The 23,156-nt window shown below is 40.3% G+C and overlaps 1 long non-coding RNA gene across 1 annotated transcript; it reads left to right on the top strand.

The window, feature by feature from the left end:
• The first annotated feature begins 617 nt into the window (after positions 1 to 617).
• Positions 618 to 21,240, top strand: LOC135184188 (uncharacterized). The gene is made up of 3 exons (XR_010305888.1): positions 618 to 702; positions 1,434 to 1,529; positions 21,111 to 21,240. It is a non-coding gene; the product is annotated as an uncharacterized LOC135184188 (long non-coding RNA).
• Positions 21,241 to 23,156: the final 1,916 nt, after the last annotated feature.

The raw sequence follows: 23,156 nt of genomic DNA on the forward strand, positions 1-23,156 counted from the left end.
AATCACACAGAAAGTTTCATCGTTCTATTAATTTAGGTAAGAATAAGAGGTTCCAAGTAGCTTTAACTGTGCTCTGACATATATATGAACAGTCTAGATGGGCAGATGATTATCACTCAACAACATCAGCAGGAACAGGATCAAAAGGCAAGACAGCATTTAACCAAGAAAATATACACACAGTAGACGTAGGAGAGAGAGCTGTGGACTTTTGCTGCAATTAACGTCTCAGTCAGGGTCCTGCTGTTGCTACTCTACAGCCAAGACATTACTGAGCCTGACCTATGCACTGCATGTGGGTTTGAAAATGCATAAATATGAATATAATAAAAGAACCCACATAGGATCGCCAGTAGATAAGTTGGCTTTTTTTTCCTTCTACTGTGGTGTGTTTTCATGGGAAGCCATTTGTGCATGAAAAGCAATAGAGAATGCAGTCAAAACTATTCTCCACAGCTCGTGATTTGGCAGCTTGTGGGGAATAATGTATCTTGGAGAGCTCTTTTGCATCTTTTAGCAGTCTTCTCAGAGTGAGTAAAATTGCTTGCATGCTTAAGTGTATTGCTTTATTTGTCTGAAATACAGGGCAGAAAAGGAAAAGCAGAACTACAAGCTGGTGTGATACCCAGTAGGGTGGATGATAGTAGTGTCCGTGACTTTGATCCTTACTCTACACCAGCAGTCTCAAAGAATTAACCCAAGGTATACCCACAGTGCAGGCACTTGTCTGCTTTTCAGCAGCAAAATATGTTCTCTGCTGAACTCTGTGCTGCAAGAAGCTGCCTGTGAAGAGCCACAGTGCTCGCTGTCTTTAAACTGTCACTTATGTTGTGGATATTGTTTATCCTGCTATTCTCTCCTGTTTGCTAGTAGCCTTCTTGTCATGTAGCTACTCCTCAAGAGGTTTCATACCTATACTTTTTTGATCGTGCTACTAATAAGGGAGGCTTTTCTGTGTTACAAGTGTTTTCTCCCTACCCCTAGAGAGTGTTGTTAACATGTATTTTTCTGTTATTAAAAAGTAAGCTTTTTCTCTTTGTGGTAATTAAAAGGGCTGTTGTTATTTGCTATATTGGGTTCATTTTTGCTGTGCACAGAGTATTATTCTTATTGGCTGTACATTTGATTTTAAATAATATACTGTATTTGTGTGATGAAATTCCTATCAATTTCTAGACCTACATAGTCAGTGTTTCTTTCTTTCTAATAAAGGCATCATCTTTCCTTGGGATCTAATAGCAGATGTTATCTTTGCCTTACCTGAAGTTAAATCTGATTCCTTGGAACACAAGGGGCTATAGTTTATATTTTCTAAAACTTCAGGCTAAAAATATTTCTCTTCAGAAAAATGATTCCTGATGACATTTTACTATGTCATTTACTATTTACATTTTACTGTGAAGCTATAACAGAGATTTGCTGTTTGTCTGTAGGGTGGCATAGAAGAGATTTACTGAGATTTGCTTTGAAAATCAGAGATCTTCAAACCTGTTATAGGATTTGAGCTGCTTCAGCCTGGGTGATTCAAGGTAAATAAACAACTTCTGATTTTGCTATGTATCTTCACTTTCTGCTGTCATGTTCACACCCCCTGTCCTCAAAACACTGTCACCCATTCAGTCCGTAGCCACCATTTGGTCATTTTCTCCACTGTAAGTAACCTGGAGCCATTGTGTTGCCACAAGAGTGTCAGTCTTGCATTTCCATCTCCCAGTGACAGTGACCTAAGCAGAAGCAGAGCCAGCACAGGCACTGTATCAAGACTACCCAGATCCCTTCTTTACTAAGTTTGTTTTGAGAAGATAGGATTTTTCTATCTGAGAGACACCAGTAGGAGCTAAGGTTTGTTGTCTTCTTGTTGAGGTGTTTTGTGTTTTTCTCCAGTGTCAATTGGCAAAGATAGGAGAGGACTCTACTTGCCAAGGGTATTAGGTTTATTATGATACAGTAGAAGCTCCTCCAGAGCTTTGTGACCTCGCTCTTGCACTAAGTCTTGAGGTCCTTTGACTTCCCATTAAGTTTTCACAGAAGTCCTTCTCTGAGACACTTGATCTCAGCACCTGTTAAATTAATGCAGTGCTCTTGGCTCCATGTAACAGAAGCAGAAACATCACAATGTGGAGTAATAAAGAGACTATCAAATAGAGCATCCTGTCACTGAATCTCCAACATTTAGAATCTGACTGTTTGAAGAGGTTAACTTTGAAACTGTGTCTGATAGTACTTGCTTTAGTGTTAAATATTCTGGTTCTAGATACCCTTTTTCTCATAAATGCCTGTCACCTCAAATCTCTGTATGCTTGACCTCACTAGTAAGATGTGCCCCAACACATTACAATTAGCCAGGCAGCTAAATATTTTGTTCAAATACAGAGATTTTAAAATGAAACCCCAAATGCATAGAGTGCATAGAGTGCATTTTTTAAGGCTAACAAAAGCAGAAACAAGAGCATTGCTTCTTCAGTAGTCTTCATCTCAGCTAATTAGTAAGCACTGATCCAAATGCCTCAAAGAGGAGGTCACCTGTCTCCTTTATGCTTTCCCACTAAGCAAAAGTTAGAAAATAAAATGGGAATATGACGATAAATCTCTTTTATCTGATGTTAGAGGTATTCATGGTTAGGAAAAAAGACATACCATAAATAGCATCGTGCATAAATTTGTGTACAAAAAGATCTGATATTTGTGCATATTAATTGTCATTTGAAAAGCATCTTGGAATGAAATAAGGAAAATTTGACCCTTTTGTCTAATAGCAATAGTTCTGGCAGGTACCAGTCATTTCCTGTCTTAAATCAGGACATGAAAAGTCTTACACAAAGCTCCTAAAAGGCAGAGAGATTAATATTAAGATATTTTGTACTTAGCTCTTCAGCTAACAGTTATGATAAATATCTTTGAAAGCTCAAAGTCAAGGAATAAAGAAATATATAGGAGGTCTGTGAAATGCATGTTCTATCAGAGCCATGTGAACAGGAATGTAAATCAGAAAGATACTGCAGCTTCTTGTGTTGATGCCATTGCAAGTGAGAAGTATGAAGGCTACTGCTGATGTGTTGTAGTTCCTTATTTCCAGGACAAGGGATTAAACAGTAGGCTGGATTGTGTAGAGTACTGGAGAAGCAGTAGAGGAGGGTGTGACTAGTAGATGAAAAATAAGGGCAAAAGTGTTTTAATAATTTCGCTTTCAACTCCTTGTTGTAATGAACTTCATAGTTTGGTATATGTCTTTTGCACCAAAGGAATATTTTTTTCCCTTGCTTTACACTTTTGCACAGTTTTCTCTATGCAGCCATGTAAAGGTCATTTCAAGCCATCTTGCTAGGCTCTGTGCTTGTACAAATGCAGTAGCTGTCTACATATCCCTGTTTCCTTTTTGCCTAAATTTATGTCTTGATCAGAGTTCTGTATGAAGGACAAAATTTCTCTGCATATCAAAGCCCAGCTCTGATAAGCAGCTCTCACTTTGAGTTGGTCACCTAGTGAGATCAATGGAACTTTTGTATGCAGGGTAAGAACAGTGTATTAGAGGTGAGCTTTGCTCTGTACATTTTAGAGGACATCTCTGTCCTAAGTATAAGTTTTAGGGGAACTGAGATTTTTTTTAAATTAGATCATACCTTTACACTCAGCTTTTACATTTCATGCTCTACACAAAGGTTTTTATTCCTCTGATAAGGAAAAAAAGTTATGCCAACACAGTAAGATACAGCTGAAACAAGAGGCCAAAAATCTATGCAGATCAGTGAGAGTATCCAGGGACAGTCCATTGTGTCTACATATGGGCATCGGTGCGTTTAACAATTGCTAAGGAGAATAAAGGAAGACACCCAAGTCTGTCCAAATCTTTGCGTTTCTCTCTGACTTGTATGGCCAAGTATGGATCCAGTGTAGGAAGGCAGGAATGAGATGTCTGCAAAGCCTTCAACACTGTCTCCCACATCGCCCTCACAGCCAAGCTTAAGTGTAGCTGATTGGATAGTGAGATGGGTTGAGAACTGACTGAAGGGCAGAGCTCAGAAGCTTGTGGTCAGTGCAGCAGAGTCTAGTTGTAGGCCTGTGGTTAGTGGTGTTCCCTAGGGATCAGTACTGGGTCCAGTCTTGTTCAATATCTTCATCAGTGACCTGGACAGAGGGGCAGACCCTTAACAGGTCTGCTGACAGTACAGAAATGGGAGGAGTGACTGACGCTCCAGAAGGCTGTGCTACCACCCAGCATGACCTGGACACAAAATCTGAGTGCAAAGTGCACTAAATACTTCTGTGACTGAGGTGATTCTTCTGTGGGCTTGTAACACAACAGCATGAATGTGAAAGGATGGGATCTGTTCCTGCCATTGAACAGCCTGCAGTACAGTTTCACTTGCATGAACGGAGGAAGCAGATGCTGAAAGTTGTTAACAGCCTCTGGCTATTGCCATATTTCCATAAGTGATTCTTATCCATACAAAAATGTCAGTAGAACAAGGCAGAACCTCATTACTCCTGTTCCTCTTTATTGGGGGGTTAAGCTAATCTATTTGATTGTAAACTGAGTTAAGTCAAAGGGAATGATGTTTTCTGTCACCTGTTGCAGGGGTGGCAACCGATGGCACAATGACAGGTGCCAGCTGAAGAGCAGGATCTGTTAATTCAGTTTTCATTCTCTGTAGGAAGCTAGGGTTGAAGTGTTTTGTACAGATACACTTCATCAGGTCTGGCTTCCAGTTCAGATTAATTCTGACTTTTAGTCAGTTGCTAAAGATCTTTGTGCCTCAATATTTCCACTATAAAGTATAAGGATGACCACACTAAAATTGTGGTGTCTTTTTTAACCATGTGTTAAGTATTTTATATCATTCATAGCTATTATAAAAATGTCAGTGCAAAAATCTGTTCTCTACAGCAGTTTTAAGTGTTTTGGAGCTTAATGGAATCTATATGTAAGGGACTTCAGGTCCTGCCTATATGATGCACTATCAATTGCTTAATTAGCTGACAGATGAGAATTACCAAGTGGTCTCTCTCGCTTGCTGCGCTAAAGCTGTGCTGTTAAGAACTCACTATACAGTTGGTTTAGTGGCAATTCATTCTTAGTTGTCGTGTGTGCTAGCTCCATGAATGGAACTGAAGAAAGAACGCTTCTGGATAGGACAGCCATCATCAATCTTATTAATTAGTCATGGAGGGCAAATATAGCTTTGAAAACCTAAATAAAAGTGTGCATTTTGGGGAGCTGAACCTGCACTTATTCTGGACAAATGCTTCAACTCATTTTAATTTTGAGCTCTTTTTCTCGTTTTGTTATTTTCTCCTTTCAGTCTAAATATTTTAACTTTTTTTTCTCTCAAGGCTGTATGAGGTCCACAGGAGGAAGTCTATAGCTTTCATCTTGATTTATAGAGATGATGATAAAAGTTTAGTCTCACAGCTTGTTGCCCATTTCTCTGCTAGATTGTTGCCTGCAGCATATGTTCAAAGACAGGTTGCCCATAGTTGAATGTAGCTTTATTTCAGTAAACATAGCCTACAGTAGAAACATATTGAATTTAGGCTAAACTTGCAGAGAGACTGGAAGAAAAACACTATGTAGAGTGCTGTGTGGCAATTAACTCTGTGCTAACATGTATATGGCTGTGTGGCTGTGCTGGAGGGCTAAAAGTGAATGAGTTCCATCTCTGTTTCACATGTCTGCAGTAGTCATGGTTTGTGGCTCAGGGTGTGCAGAAGTGAGATATTGTCACTTGTGTTGTATGAATGTGTCTGATGAGTCAATTTGCTGTGTGTCTCAGGACTCTCTAACTCTCAGGTAGCACAAAGAATGATTTTTCTGCAAGATTTTCATGTTGTAGAGCAGAAACAATACAAACCTGCAGATGAAGAAGAGGAGAAATATTCAAACCCAGGAGAGGTAGAAGACTTCATGCTTCCTCAGGAACTAAGGAAGCAATATAATACAATTATCATGCCAAAATACCCTTCACTTTCAGATAAATGTTTTATATATAGAAACAACATTTTTATGTATAACATAGTTATACACACACATGCAAACTTTTTTATTATATGGACTCTGTACACTGTTAGTAACAGCAAAGAATCAGCTTACTTGACCAGAACTTCCAACATTCATTAGATTAATATTAATAATCAAATTAGAATCTTAGAATCAACCAGGTTGGAAGAGACCTCCAAGATCAGCCAATCCAACCCAGCACACAGCCCTAGGCAATCAACCAGACCATGGCACTAAGTGCCTCAGCCAGGCTTTTCTTGAAGACCTTCAGGGATGGTGACGCCACCACCTCCCTGGGCAGCCCATCCCAATGCCAATCACTCTCTCTGGTAACAACTTCCTCCTAACCTCCAGCCTATACCTCCCCTGGTACAACTTGAGACTGTGTCCCCTTGTTCTGTTTATGGTTGCCTGGGAGAAGGGACCAACCCCACCTGGCTGCAACCTCCCTTCAGGTAGTTGTAGACAGTAATGAGGTCACCCCTGAGCCTCTCTTTTCCAGGTTAAACAACTCCAGCTCCCTCAGCCTCTTGTCACAGGGCTGTGCTCCTGGCCCCTCACCAGCTTCATAACCTTTCTCTGGAGATGTTCCAGTACCTCAACATTTCTCTTGAATTGAGAGGCCCAGAACTGGACACAGTATTCAAGGTCTTGTCTAAACAGTGCTGAGTACAGGGGAAGAATAACCTCCCTTGTCCTACTGGCCACACTGTTCCTGATACTGGTCAGGATGGCTCTTCTGGCCACCTGGGCACACTGCTGACTCATGTTCAGCCTACTATCTGCCAGTACCCCCAGGTTCCTTTCTGCCTGGCTGCTCTAATGTAGTTTATCTCTTAGTGATTACTTACTATAGGAGAGTATTCCTAGTTTTGCCAAAAAGGAATGTATGTTTACTGGTTTTGCAGAATAAGCATTAAAATTCAGCATCACCTCCTCAAACAAGGAGATGTTTCAGTAGAAGAATGCAGATACTTTAGGATATCTTGGTACTCTCTGAATCCAATTGCCTGTATTGCATTACTGCAATAAGGCTCTGATAGAGCAGAAAGGCTTTTCTTTGTGCAGTCCTCTCCGTAGGTCAACATTATTGCAATACAGAAATCCAAAATTATAGAACTCTTTCAGTATTAAATATTTGGGGATGGAAGAGCAATGTTGTGGGTTTCTTTTTCTTTCTGCTGCTGCTGAGGTAGGGCTGCACAAAGAACCACAAAATGCTGCATTTCTGTTGCCAATGATGGAAGTCACAGAAACATCCAGTTTGGAAAAGCCCCTCAGGATCACCAAGTCCAACCTATAACCCAGCTCTACAAGATTCACCTCAAACCACGTCCCTAAGCATCACTTCCAAATGATCATTAAACACATCCAGGTTTGGCAATTCAACCATCTCCCTGGGCAGCTCATTCCAGTGCCTGAAGTATCTAGCACTGATTTATGGGACAGCCAGCAAAGGGATTTGCACTAAAAGAGAATATTCAGCTTAAATGCATCAGATGGAACAGAAATTTCTGTTATTTTTTTCTTAAGTAAGCTGGAACAGAATAATGTGAAGGATATTGCTAGAACTATGTGGTGAAGTAGTGGTTCATTAAGACCATCATCCATAACCTGCCTGTCGCACACCCCTTGTGGCAAGCAGATTGTCTGCTGTAGGAAGGTTCAGATTAATCTATCCCTTATGTTGTCATACTTGCTGGAGTGGCAGATTAAGATTCTATTTTTGGTGCCTAATTTCTAAATTAGCAATTTTCATCAAACCATGTTTACTGCTGTCACAGAAGAACAAGCTGGGATGTGCACAGTCTCACTGAGTGACGCTTAATTATGAAAAGCTGAGGATGTGCCCTTGTGCCTGCTAAATGAGATGGCAGCAGCTCTTTCCCTTTCTAAATATACTGATGAGCTCTTTTTGCTGTATATTTAGTTGACACATTCTTTAATAGTTAAAGTACTAGGAGGTGGATTTTTTTTTCCTATCAGCAACTGGAAATTGGTCAAGTGTAAAGAAGATTTTTTTTCCCTTTGTTTAAGCATTTTCTTTTTCTGAATCTTTTCTACTGTTCCAGTCCTTGCTAGGTGAGTAGGCTTGCTTTATGTATTGTGCTTGTTGGAAGATGATTTTACTCGTTGGAGAGTAGAAGAAAAGGGTGACAAAGCTGGTGAGAGGCCTGGAACACAAACCCTATGAGGAGAGGCTGAGGGAGCTGGGGGTGTTTAGCCTGGAGAAGAGGAGGCTCAGGGATGACCTCATTGCTGTCTACAACTACCTGAAGGGAGGTTGTAGCCAGGTGGGGGTCAGTCTCTTCTCCCAGGCAACCAGAAACAGGCCAAGGGGACACAGTCTCAAGTTGTACCAGGGGAGGTATAGGCTGGATGTTAGGAGGAAGTTGTTGCCACAGAGAGTGATTGGCATTGGAATGGGCTGCCCAGGGAGGTGGTGGAGTCACCGTCCCTGGAAGTGTTCAAGAAAGGCCTGGCTGAGGCACTTAGTGCCATGGTCTATTTGACTGGCTAGGGCTGGGTGCTAGGTTGGACTGGCTGATCTTGGAGGTCTCTTCCAACCTTGGTGATTCTGTGATTCTATGATTCTCAGCTCATATGAAAAAAGATGACAGACTTCATAAAGTTAAAATCTATCTATGCCTGTCTTGCTCTCTCCAGCCATGGACAGAAGGTTCAAGAATGCTTGTGAAATTCCAGAAAAAGGTCTAACAGCTGCATCAGAGTGGAGCTAATGATATTTTGCTTCCTGAAGTTAGGCTCGTTATAGATCTACATTCTCAGTTCTCTACAGGGTGAATTTGGATTGACTCCATCCCTGAAATTAGTTGCCTTGAAAATTGATGCTCCAGGTCAATCTGAAACAGTTTGACAAATGGCTTTTAATGTCTTAAAAGTAAGATTCTTGGAAATAGTCTCATATCAGCTGAGGAGTAACCATTGTAGGGAATATCTGAAGGAATCCTACAGAAAGGCTAAAGGGACTTTTCATAAGACTGTGTAACAATAGGATAAGGGGAATGGTTTTAAGCTGAGACAGACTAAGTTTAGATTGGATCTTAGGAAGTTCCTCAATATGAGGGTGGGAATAGTTTGCCCACGGAGATTGCAGCTGCCTCCTCCCTGGGGCTGTTCAAGGGCAGGTTGGAGGAGGACTTGAGCAGCTGAGTCTAGTTGGGAGGTGTCTCTGCCCCTGGTAGGAAAGTTAGAGTACATCATTTCAGACACCCAGAGGTCTGGGGGACACACCACCACCACTACCCCCTTCTTTTGAGGATAGGCTGCGAGAGTTGGGATGTTCAGCCTAGAGAAAGCTCCAGGAGATTTTAGAGCAGCCTTCTAATACCTGAAGAGGTTACAGGAGGGATGGGGAGGGACTCAGATGGCCACAGGCTTGTAGTGACAAGATGAGGGTCAATGTCTTTGAGCTGGAAGACTGGAGATTGAAGATTAGAAGAAAAATCTTGACAGTGAGGGTGGTGAGACATTGAAACAGGCTTCCAGGGAGGTTGTGGATGTGCCCTCCCTGAAGGTGTTCAAGGCCAGGTTAGATGAGGCCTTGAGCAACCTGTTCTAGTGAGAGGTGTCCATGCTCATGGCAGGGGAACTGGAGCTAGATGATCTTTAAGGTCCCTTCCAAACCTAAACCATTCTGTGATTCTATCTCCAAGGTCCCTTTCAACCTAAGCCATTCTATGATTATATGAATTAATGTTGAACTTGTAAACTAGTAAATTTTGGCAGCGAGGAGGACTTTCTGAGAAGAAAATGTTTTCAGAAGGGAGGTTATGATGAATGCTGAGGGACATGTTTTGGCTACAATCAGTAGACTTTTAATGTTCTTGTATAGTAAATGCCCAGTGGAACAAAGTTATTGCCATTCAGCAGGTAGCCAGGATTCCCAGCACACAGCTGTTGATGTGTAGTAGTCATTAAGTTACAAGTTTTGAGTAGAAAGCATCAGAGAAGTACAAGTGTACAAATGAAAATGTTTGAGGTGCATCTTCATGCTGGGCTAATTAATACCAGTTAAGCAAAACCAGTTCAGGTGCTACATAACATAAGACAGAATCAGCTTCTGAATAGGTCATCTGTATCTCAGAGATACTCAGATTAGGAGTGATTCAGGAACTCCACATAATTGCACAAATTTATAGACATTAAGATTTATCTTGGTAGAGAAATCTTGATAGAATCATAGAATGGTTTAGGTTGGAAGGGACCTCAAGGATCATCCAGTTCCAACTCCCTGCCATAGGCAGGTATCAGAGTACTCTTGATTTACATTTCACTGACACGTGCCTGGGTGATGAGTGTAGATATGAAATCTTAACAAGTATTTTAACAAACTGCTGTATATTTAAATGCACATGGAAATATTATCACAGGTTGGATGGAATTCATAACATCAGCATCTTTCATTCCTCAGTCTTCTTTTTCACCTTATCAGGAAGGTCGTTCAGGATAAGCAACTGACTCTTTATTGAGCCTCCTTTCAAAGAAGGATCTAGCAGTCTTGAAAAGGACTCATAACCACTCCTTTGGATTTCTTCAGATAACTTTGCTGAACTCCTCAGGGAGGCTTTGATATCCTGACACATCACGTTAGTGCAGTGTGTTTGCAATGCTATTCTTTGTCAAAGAGGTTGCAGAGGGTTTTTTCCTGCTTTCCTCATGAAGCTGCATGGCACACAGATGCCTACAGTCAGAAAATGAGATTTAAAAAATGGTGTAAATGTAATTACTGTCAGCTATTTGGTGCAACAGCTTGAGAAGATTTGTCATCAAACTGGAGGAGCAGTGGTTCATTTGGAGTAAAGGGGTAAATATTAGGTTTTGATTTAAACATCTAGAATCTGTACTCTGGAGCTCTTTAAAGTCCAACTGGGGATGTTTCAGGTACTCCATGGTGATGATGCTATTACATATAGAGGTTACTTTCTGAGCCCCAGGTAGTGAAGTTAACTCTGACATACATTTAGCAACATCTGTGGGACTCCCTTTCACTCAGATTAGTACACTATTAGCTCCAGATTACAGTGGATTTGCAAACAACATTTGAGTCCTGGAAATGGTTGCATTTTTCTTTTCTTTGGTGTAGACTTCTTACCTCTAAGTTCCAGAAATACAGACAGAGAACAGTCCTGGAATAAATCACAGTAATTTCATTCCACTCTCACTCTTACAAATTGTTGCCTAAATTGTCAACATCCCTTCACTGTTAGTATTAAGTAAACTAGCTTTCATAACATACGAGCAACTCTATCATTTACCTTAAGCCCCAATCTGTCTTCTTGTTTTTAAAGGTAAGATATATTAAGTGAAAACAGGGATTGCTTCCCTGAGGAAATTTTACTGTGATCAAAGCAACCTGACTGTCAGGAGTGGAAACAATACCTAGTTTAATGAAATTTAAAAGAAATTAGATAAATAGATGAAATGGAGGATTCCAGACAAATTGAATGGAGACTCTGAAGAGTGAATGTGAAATACTGAAGCTTCAATTGGAATGTGGAGGGGGCAACAGTAGCAGTAAACTAGCTCAGGAAATTTATTCTTTTGAAGAAAGGGAAGGTGAGTGTGGAAGTGGCTGTTGGAGAGGTGGACACTTGATTATGTTAAATTGCCTTTGGAGTGATATAGGTGAAGGGTGATGAGAGAAGACTGAATCAAATGGGAAGGGAGGAGCAGAGTTATGTAGAGCCTCGAAGGTGAGGGCAGGAAAACTGAATTCTAGTTTAAAATCTAACTTTTTACAGAAAATGTCATTTAAAAGAAATCTATACTCTGTAGTAAATGGGAGATTGCTATGCAAGCAGCACAGTCTGCTTCAAAAGTTATTCTTCCATCCTCAGGCCTGCCAAAGGAATAAACATAACGTGGGCAAGGACGAAATGTCTGCCAGATCTATATACAGCCTGAAATAATGGTTCATTTCACATTCTAGTTCAGAAGTCATATTTGCAGTTGGTAGACCCAATGGCCTTTTTTATTTGTAATAGTATCTCATTTCTCATGGCTTCTATGTTTGACTAACAATTGCAGGAGTGTATTGTTTGCCAGATTTCATTCTTTTTGCCAGAAATTATTCTTCCCAGCCCAGACTGATGGGGTAATGGACCATTACTAAGGGGCACTTAAGTATAATTGCACTGTTTGATTAGTGAAAAGTTTGTCAGTAAAAGCATTTCAAAATTTCAGGCCACTTTTCTTTGTTTTTATCATCCACTCACTATATTCATTTAGGAGTGTCTAATGCTTTGCATTGCTCCTCCTCTCTTGGAAGTCTTGCTTGCCCTCTGGAGAACCAAAGAGAAGTAGGAAAGACTACTTTTTAATTCCTATCTATTTAGCCCTTTGCCTCTGGGGAGGAAACACAGCATTCCTCAGAAGACTGCTTACAAGGAGCTTTGAAACAGTATGTCACTGATCAGAACCTCTTGCAGATAAACACTGGGGGGCTGCAGGGTGTGACAGGAATGCAGATGTAGCTGAATAACAGCCAGGCTGCTCTGCACATCAGCAGCCAGGGCTAAGAATGGTGATTTTACCTGTTTCATGTAACCTTCCATTTAACTTCAAATTCTCCTCTCTTTCTCTACCCAATAAACCTACCTGGATAAACTTTGTAGCAACTTCTGCAATTCGATTATTTTGGCAGAAAAAAAAATCATATGATTGATTGACTTAAGAGTCTCCTTTTTTTTTCCCTCTGTCTTCTTCAGAGGAAGGTGAGAACAGGTTTCTGAATCCTAATATACTGCACTGCTAATTTATATAGCACTTACTCTTTTGTGTGCTGATGACCAGCAAAACATTTCTGCTATAAAAATGATGTTTGCATCTGTTAAGCCTAGTTTTTTAACCCTGATTAGTGACACCAGGACAAATGTCTGCTTATTTTTTTTGAGATCTCTCTCTCTGTCTATATCCATCTGTTGTATTTTTTTTTCCTTAGGCAGATCCCCAAACACATAGGCTGAGGAGCAAATATAATAGAGTCAAATAGCATTTAAAGTTAGACACTGTGTTGTAATGTTTAGCAAAATCTTTGCTTTGCAGGTCTATATACTGTAATTATCAAGATGAATGTGTGAATAGTTCCTAGTAAGAGTTATGGTTGCATGTTAGGCACTAACTTTACACCGTTCTATGTGATACAGCACAAGGTGGGCCTGATTTGTTTTGATACAATCATTTCTTTGACCTCATTTTTCAGCCCATCACTATTTTAATATCTCAAAATGATATCATTTTCTGCTGCATTACTCTTTTGAAATGTTCAGCTTTCCAATATCTACATTCAGCACCATCATTCATGCAGCACTTCATTAGGAAACCACCTGAAAGTTGGAGAGCTTTCTAATTTAAATCAATTAAAAGGAAAGTCACCAGTTGCATTTTTAGTGCTTAACTGCAACTTTGCACTGTGTGACAGGAAGAGGATTTCTGTCTTATCCAATCCATCTACTCTTCACACCTAAACTGGTCCTCAAAGTTCAGCAAGTCAGGCTGGGAATTAGGAACAGGTAATTCTGCAAAGCAGAGACAGGAAAGCTGCAGGTAAATGTGGGTTGTTAGCTGAGATCATTACCCGACAAGCTTCTTTGTGCAATCAAATAGGTAAATAACTCTGATCTAGTGGATGGAAACAGTTAACTATCATTCTGCTACCTTAGATACTCGCTCCCTGCTCCCCCTGGGTTCTGCCAGTACAGTGTGGCTATTTTATTTTTGTGATAATATTTTGGTTTTATTGGAGCAGGCTGGTAAACAGCTGGGATAATTACTTCAGTAGTTTGTTTGGTTTTATTTCCTCCTTGGGATAGTCTGTGTAAGTGAGTTTGTACTACTTGTTCCTCAGGCAAATGTTTCACTATTGGAAATGCTATCTTCTAGACAAATTCATCTTAAGATTTTGTGTCTTTTGTTTTTCATATTTCTATAATTTTTCTAGTGCTTCTTTTTCAGTTCCCATCCTTACCTGTTAAGAGACAAAACTTACATTCTGCTAGTAAGAGAAAGGATGTGCCATTAAATGCACAATTACCATGACTTTATTGTACATGTATGAACTTCAGAACAGATCTCTGTGTCCAGATAAGCCATCACATCATGTTCAATTTCCTTCCTGTCCCAAGTCTGTGCTATACTTTCATTAATAACTGATGCACTTATACTGAATGCTGCACTGGCATTTTGAGTCTCACAGGTTACTTCAGTTAGTGTTATCCAAATGGAGGGGCACTTTATTCAAAATACATTGTTTCTGCTTTTGCCTAATTCTGCTGAATACATGAAAATGTTTTGAACAGACCTCATCACTCTCTACAGCTACCTGAAGGGACTTTGGAGCGAGGAGGGGGCCAGCCTCTTCTTCTTGATGACAAGCAACAGGACTAGAGAGATGGCTTCAAGCTTTGCCAGGAAAGGTTTAGGCTGGATATTAGGAAATACTTCTTCACTGTGAAAGGATTCTCTAACATTGGAATGGCCTGCCCAGGGCAGCCCTGAGGGTGTTTAGGCTGCATGTGGCCCTGGCGCTGAGGGACATGGTTTAGAGTTGCCCCTTCAGTGCTGGGTTGAAAGTTGGACTTTGAAAGTCTCTTCCAATCTGATACATTCTGCATTTCTGTGAGGGGCCTGGAACACAAACCCTATGAGGAGAGGCTGAGGGAGCTGGGGGTGTTTAGCCTAGAGAAGAGGAGGCTCAGGGGTGGTCTCATTGCTGTCTACAACTACCTGGAGGGACATTGTAGCCAGGAGGGGTTGGGCTCTTCTCCCAGGCAACCAGCTATAGAACAAGGGGACACAGTCTCAAGTTGTGCCAGGGGAATTATAGGCTGGATGTTAGGAGGAAGTTGTTGGCAGAGAGAGTGATTGGCATTGGAATGGGCTCCCCAGGGAGGTGGTGGAGTCACTGTCCCTGGAAGTGTTCAAGCAAAGCCTGGCTGAGGCACTTAGTGCCATGGTCTAGTTGACTGGCTAGGGCTGGGTGCTAGGCTGGACTGGCTGATCTTGGAGGTCTCTTCCAACCTGGTTGATTCTATGATTCTGTGGCACTGTATTACACAAGCAGGGAGGAACATCCAGGGCGAGTAAAGGCAAATGCCCAGTTTTGTAATCTTTGGTTCTTCAGGGAGATGGACAGCTGTGAAAAACATCAGTGTTTACCCAGGCTGCAAATGCAAACCAGGACTTTTCTGGACACATCCTACCTATTGCCATTTGCCTGTCTGTATGCAGTTTGGAATGCAGTTTAGAGGAAAGCAGGTTATATTCTGTTCTTGCTCGTTCTACTTTTAATAATTGTTACTCTTCCAAGTTTTAACACATTCCTTTGTCATCCCACGTATGCATGGTAATGAAGAGATACACTTCCTTTAGTGCTAGTCTGTTCTTTTAACAACCCATATGAGTGACACAGATTAATAAAATGTGGCATTTCGGGATCCAGAGTAAAATGTGAAATAAAAAATGACTGTTTGAGGAAAAATTAGTCATATGCAGAGGGACCTATTAAAGTTGCCTCACATTTCAAGCCTTTGTTCTGAGCATGTGTGACTGGAAGTGCAGAGCTAGGCTGTCAGAATTTGTTTAGCTAATGACTCTAACTTGTTAAAATTTTAACCGTGACTCCTTTTGTTGTGCTTCAAAGGATTCGTAATGCTCTTTATATTAATTTGTCTTATATTTTTACTGGCTGTTATTTATTGATTTATTTGTTGTTTGGACATTGATTGGACTGGTCAGCAAACACTGTTTATATGGAATTTTGATTTTTAAATATTAGGTTCACCATAAAAAGAATCTGCATAAAATTCATACCTTGTATATAAGCTCTTTTTTGTTATCCACTAAGACATAAGATACAAACCGAGTGTGAGAAAAGCTTGAAGCTAGACTGTGAGATGTGAGTGCTGAAATCTGTCACATTTCATACTGTCAGAAAAATGCACATTTTAAAATCCTTGGTCATGTATAATAGCAGACTGAAACACAAACAGCACGCTCGCACATGAAACTTTAAGGATACTTTTGTCTCAAAAGAACTTGAAAACAGTCCTAAAAGTACATTGTGTGAGGGAACTTAAGAGAACCTTTCAGTCTGACACTACCAGGCCCATCATTGTTGTTCTGTCTCCATGGGGTGAACAATAAGAAAGAATTTCTCTTTCTGTGGTAAGCTTCTGGGTACCCATCTAGTACCAAAATGGAGATGCAGGCCCTTGCCATGGGATGGAGGTGATGTGTGACAGTTTGAGTTTGTCATATATTCATGTGTTATTTGCATTTTAAGAACTGCCATTGTAGTTAAAGTGAAAGTTTGTTTGGCAATTGAAGTTTGAACAGTGACCTTCTGAACCAGGATTTACATCCTTTACACAGTGACAGCTTTGTTCCTCTTCATGTGTGAAGCCTGAGGTTGAGCTCCCTTTCTGTCTCCATAGCAGAGATTTTGTCGTGGCAGTTACAAGTGAGCATATGGAGGCAACAGCCTTTTGGGCACCAGAAGCTGCAGCATCAGACAAGCCACATTAGTAGGCTAGATGAAGGATGCTTCCTTGATGATAAATATCACGCAAACTGCTCTATCTGCATGAAAATGTGTGCAGTTTTCTGTGCAAAACCAGGGGGATTCCTAACTCTCTGCCCAGATTGGAAATGCACACTCAGGTATGTGGCTGGCCTGAGATGCCCGTATGCTGCAGCGTGGTTTTGGATTTCTCTTTGATTAATGTCATGCTTCAGCGCATCCATCTGTCTGTGTACCAAGTGCATGTTTCAAAGGAAGATGAGTGATACACATCAATTAAAAATGCAGACAAACTTTAAGCCTTCAACAAATTTCCGTAACTTCTTAATAGTAAGGTTTTGCCGGATTGAAATGTTAACCAAGTTTATAGAGATTTCATAGAATCAACCAGGTTGGAAGAGACCTCCAAGATCAGCCAGTCCAACCTAGCACCCAGCCCTAGCCAGTCAACCAGACCATGGCACTAAGTGCCACAGCCAGGCTTTGCTTGAACACCTCCAGGGACAGTGACTCCACCACCTCCCTGGGCAGCCCATTCCAATGCCAATCACTCTCTTTGGGAAGAACTTCCTCCTAACATCCAGTCTATACTTCCCCTGGCACAACTTGAGACTGTGTCCAAGTAAATGAAATTAATCTCATAAGTGTAATTAATAAAACCTGTGAGGCTGAATAGTGTTTCTAGCCCTCCTTGTTCCTAGAGATCAGGACAACAGAAGAGACAGGCCAAAGTTACTTTGTCGTTAGATAACTGCAGTAATTTCCCAGAGACTAAGCAAATAATTTCAGAGTGGTTTGGCAGGTCTGCAGTTCACAGAGTGAAAGCCATGTCTGTCTTTTACCACAGAAACATTTTAACCTACCCTGCAAACTGTGCTTCCAAAGTCAAGCTTCCAGCTTTCTTAAAGCTTTGCCTTCAAATCCATTTTGAGCAGGGGATACATTGTCTGTGTCAGACTTGGAAATGCAGCCTATTAGCCTAGAAAGTACCGAGTGAAATATGAAAAGTAAAAAGCTGGAAGAAACTTAACCCATACAGTTTATCAATCACTAAAGCAGCTAACAAATAGAGACAATGTAAACTGCTTCACAATGCCAGCTGCTTGCAGAATACCTGCCATCCTCTTGATAGGTTAAAAAATAATCTATTTGCAGCTCTAAGGTTGAAGAATGCAATGAATTTAGCAAACTCAAGCCTCACTGCACTTGTCTTTCATGCTACCAAACGTGTCCTTTTAAGATATTATACTGTTTCACACCTGAATGAATAAAGAATTTAAGAAGATATCTTCTCACAGTACATCACTTCTTAAGTCTCTTATCATTTCTTAATGTTGGAACACATACATGCCAATATCCATGGGACAGATGGAAAATGTTTGTAAAACCATGTGATGGTCAATGCTTTTAAAGCTTTATTTGAATATCTAAGGCTTTGTACTTTACAGAACAGAATGAGACCCCTTATCTCCATGCCATAGCATAGTCCTCTGAAAACAATGCTTGGTGGCATTGAAAGGGTCAGTAAATTGCAACCTTAGGGTAGTAGACTAACAGTGACCAAATCTGGCACTAGTGTAACTCCATTGCAGTTAATCACATTACATTTGAAATTATTTGGCCCAGTGAATGTGCAAGGAATGTTTTCTGAGACTAAAGAACATATGAAGAGAGGCTGAGGGAGATGGGGATTTTTAGCCTGGAGGAGGCTCAGAGGTGACCTCATTGCTGTCTAGAACTACCTGAAGGGAGGCTGTACCCAGGTGGGGGTCGGTCTCTTCTTCCAGGCAACCAGCAATAGAACAAGGGGACACAGTCTGAAGCTGTGTCAGGGGAGGTATGGGCTGGATATTAGAAGGAAGTTCTTGACAGGGAGAGTGATTTGTATCGGAATGGGCTGCCCAGGGCGGTGGTGGAGTCGCCATCCTTGGAGGTGTTCAAGAGAAGCCTGGATGGGGCACTTAGTGCCATGGTCTAGTTGAATGGCTAGGGCTAGGTGCTAGGTTGGACTGGCTGATCTTGGAGGTCTCTTCCAACCTGGTTGATTCTATGATCTGGTTACTGCATATTTTAGCAGTCATGTTCTGTGACAAGTTTCTGAGTTCTAATTCCTGTTGTGTGAAAGGAAATGGAGCTGGCACAGCATAAATTTACGATTTGCTTACATATCTTAAAAATTACAATTGCTAAATACCTAAATATTTCTGCATTCTGAGGTAGTTCTTTCCAGCTTTCATTTATTAAAACAATGTGGTGGTGGTGGTGCATTCAGCCAAATTCCAGTGCACATGTATATTTACCAAGGTGTTGATACATATTTATATCTATATACAGAGGCATGGATATTGCAGATGTACCAAGCATTTGTAACGTTTTTGTGCTCTAAATAATTCAGTGTGTTTGGAGATATTTGAAACAAAAACTGCCTTGGGATATCAGTAGGTCATACACTCAGTGAGAATCAGCTTCTCCAGTAACTAGCACTGGCATTGAATCAATATAGCGTGAGCTGTGCTGTCAGCTTGTTCATTTCAGCTTCATGAAAATGGGGAATAAATATCCAAATTTTACAATGGTTTATCTGAGGCAGAAGGAATCTCAGCAACTAACTTTGCATATGAAATTGATGAAGGAGTGAGAAGAACAAGGTTCAGGATCTTGGCTAATTCTTCCTGGATAGAGTTTTGTGTAGAGAAGTTAATAAGCATTGTTGTTTTGCCTGTTTGTTATCTTAGGTCCTTTCTGTTTGGGTGTTGTGGGTTCTTTTAGAATCAAAGCCCACATATCAAGAACCTATTCATTTTCTTGCTTGCAAAATTCACTGAAAGTCTGTAAGCCACTGAGTGAGATAAGTATGTAAGAATATATGCACGGTAGAGAGTGGAAATTTTTGCTTCAAAAGACTGATAAAAAAAATGTTCAAGAGAAGGGGCTAAATTAAATTCTTTTAATTAAGTGTCTGAGGTTGCAAAATCTCACACAATACAAGATGAGCTTTCACCTACTTCAAGATACCTGTACTTTTGTTTGCTCTTCTGTGTGCAAACTATTCTGTGTTGGATCAAAAGTGCTGAGCATCAGTATGTGTTAGACTGTTTTCTGCTTACAAACTTCTGCAGCAAACTGACTTTTCCCTGAATAGGTCAACATCTTACAGAGCTCAGGGACCACCGTCTGACCTATGTTACAATGATGAATTTCTAGACTATCTTCACTGATGTCAGTACAACTACTCCATTATATACCGATGTGAAAGCAGAGGTTTCACTGGGACCTTCCTTCAGATATCTGTGTAAACAGCTTAAAAACTTTAAATCAGTTTCTTTGCAATGGTAATTAATTAAACAGGGGCTTAAAATGTAGCACTTGCACTCTGCCAGAAAAAGCGAAGGAGCAGGTCAGAGGAGATGGACTTGTAGGTGAAGAACTCTCACAGCTTCTAACCTTAGTGACTGTAATTTCTGTTCATATTGGAGACAACTGTCTACAGAGACATTTAGCAAAATGATTTTGCAAGGCTGTGTGATTGCCTGTGGTTAAACAGTCTACCTGTTTTCTTTGTTAGTTGCTTTATAATCTCCGTAAACATTCACATTGAAATGGATATTCTGTTTTCAAGAGAGGAAAATAAAATCCATTTCCATTGAATTAAGAATGGATATTGCTGACAGACTCCCATCACAGATGATTAGTGCAAAATTGATGTTACATGTTCCTTGACAATTCTTCTCTCATTGAAATTAAAGAAATTTAGGATGCTTTCAAACAAAGCTGTGTCTAATTCTCCAGACATGCACTTGTCTGCCTTGGGGGACCTTCAGAAATGTCTATTTATGATAAACCATTTCAAGCATAAAGTTTTCAGACATGTATAATGTTAGTAGTGATAAAGAAATCCCATGTCTGTTTAATTCAGATTATTTTCCAATGTATGTAAATTAAAGGGTTTCAGTTTACTTTTTTTCTCTTGCCCAAAATTGCAATTTTCAGTTCTTTATTGCATCAAAACAGGTAAACAAAAATGGTTGTATTTGCTAAGATGTGTGATTAACACCAGGGCAGCAGACAGAGTCTTGCAAAATAGTGCTGAGCTTGGCTTTGCATGATGCTGCCATCACTAAGTGCTGCCAGTGGTTAAATTCAGTCTGGATCCAGTGTTAGATCTCAGGTGTTATGTATTATTTCAGGGCAGTTTTGTTGTGTTGATTTAGACCTTCTGCTAGGCTGACTTCTGATTTGAGAACATTGAGAGGTAGTGGTCAAGCAGGAGCTGTGGAATCCTGTAGTGGTGGTGTCCCTGTGTTCAGCAAGCCAAATGTTACTGAACCATGTTAGTCTTCAAGTTTGTCCCTGATTGACATCACTCAAATTCTCAGCTGGTAGAACAGAAATGTTTGATTTCAGAAAACTTAAAAAGTGTAACCTTGTACACAGTAGTGTCACTGTGCAAACTGTAAGATTTTATTTCTCATCTGTTATCCTTCATTGTTCTATAAATGAGGAACCTACAACTTGCAGCATGCCACTGAGCTTTACTCATGTGCTCGGTATGTATGTTTTTTGTGTATACAGATACGTGGTATGTAAAATTGTACACAGGGAAAAAGAAGCAGTTGCTCCTTGGGCTGTGTGAAAATCCTGGGCACAACAATCCTTTGTTGGCTTCGAAGCATGTGGGATGAGTGGAAGCTTAAACCAGGTTCTGTAAGTAAGTTTTCATTTTTTTATATATGGAAGAGGTAACGATTATTGGGTTGGATGATACTGCAGACAGTGGACTAATGAAGTTCCTTTAAGTACTCAGGAGATTGATTTGGTTTTAAGGTGAAGGTTGGCCTGTGAATGAAAACATCTGAAGCAATGATCATGATAGTAATGCACCAGTAGAGGGTCATTCTTTCATTCCTTGGGTTATGTTTGCTTGCATCACATACTTTGCATTGGATTTTTCTCACAAATCCAATACTAACTGTGGCAAATCAAGTAATATAGTGAAGGTCCTAGTTCTTGATCTGCAGTCTCAAAGTCTCTGAGGAACTTCTAATATCAGTTAGCTCTTCTTTCATTGGGATGTGTGTATTCTGTTGACTCCATATAAAAAAGAATGGCTACATTAGGATGGTGTTCTGCCAGATTGTATGCTTAACTCACCACATCCATGAGCTGAAAGAGGGAGGCAAGGAAGTAAAAATACAAAGCTGGAATTCTTGTACCAATAAGGATCACTTGCTGCCCAAGAATGACCTTTTAAAAAGTGCATCATTGGCACTGTAGTATCCATCGATTTCTACTAATGTCTTTTTGTCCTTTAGAGCACCATGAAAACTCTGTGGAATTTAATCCTGTGCCTCACACAAGTATAATAATAATTCCTGCTCAACAAGAGCAAAATGTAAGTCTCTTATTCAGAAATTATGCTGGTTATTTTGAAACGTTCTCAAGGCCAAAAAGAGAGTAGATTTTGTAATTGTGTCAACTCTTGGACTAAAATGTGATCCATTTTAGAAGACTCTGGTTTATAGGTAATTCTAAGTTAAATAATTGGTAGGAATTCATTTCCTACAGATAGTTTACAGTTAGTGTCTGAAGGAAATAATTTAAAAGTCTGCAAATGGTAAAATAATTTTCAAAAATGGAAAAAGTAAACTCAAGGTAAAGTGATACAGAAAAAAAGGCTGAGCACTGCGAAGATGGGAGCGGTAAGCAAATGTGTTCGCCTGTGCTGCTGTTCCAGCGGTGCTCTGTCACGTAGCTTGTGAAAGGCAGCTGCTTCTCTTAGACTACCTTCGTGCAATGAAAGAGCTGTTGCAGTCTCCAGTTTGTAGCCTTCAGGCTGATAAATTCAGCAGCTCGATGAGTGGGTGACAGAAAGGTCATCTCACTGACAAACTAGCCACGTATCTCTACAGATATGTAACACATTGATTGACTGCTGGGATCCACATTAGTTGTGATAGAAACCACATGTCTTCTTACTTCAGGCTGTGGATTCATCAGGTACAGGTGACATGCAAAGTTATCTGCAGTGTTGTGAGTCTAGAGATGGAGTGGGTGACTGAAGGGAGACTTTGAAATGTGGGGAACACACCAAAAGGTTCAGCAATTCATTCAGTTAAGCATACAGAATTGTACAGCCTACTTGAAGCTTGTACAGATGAGATAAACTTCCTGGGCCTGAAAAATAGGGTTGTAGTATTGATCTTGAAAAATGTCCTCCTTTGATATTGCTGGTATGTTGTTTTCTAAGTAAGCCAGTAAGGGCAGGAGATAAAAAAGCCCTTAGAAAACTTCTGCAGGGTTGTTTGCAATGGTTGTATCAATACTACAAAGGAAAATATGTTGTGACTGCCTGTCCCAGGGAGCTGTGAAGTAAATGAAGTGGTTGGTAGTTCTTTCCCCTTCCATCTCATAACTTGCTGAGAAATTCCTGACATGCATCTCAACTCCTTAGCTAGGCTGGTGGAATTTTTCTTGCAAGTTTTTAAGAGAGTCTTTTTTCCAGTGATTAACCTCCTCTTTGTTTCAAGAGAAAAATCTCAAGTATTGTCTTGCTGAAAAGCAAAACAATGCTCTTCCATTTCAATTATTAGCACACTAAGACAGTCTGCTGAAGTTCTT

Source organism: Pogoniulus pusillus, chromosome 20, assembly GCF_015220805.1.
Source record: "Pogoniulus pusillus isolate bPogPus1 chromosome 20, bPogPus1.pri, whole genome shotgun sequence".
Taxonomy (NCBI): domain Eukaryota; kingdom Metazoa; phylum Chordata; class Aves; order Piciformes; family Lybiidae; genus Pogoniulus; species Pogoniulus pusillus.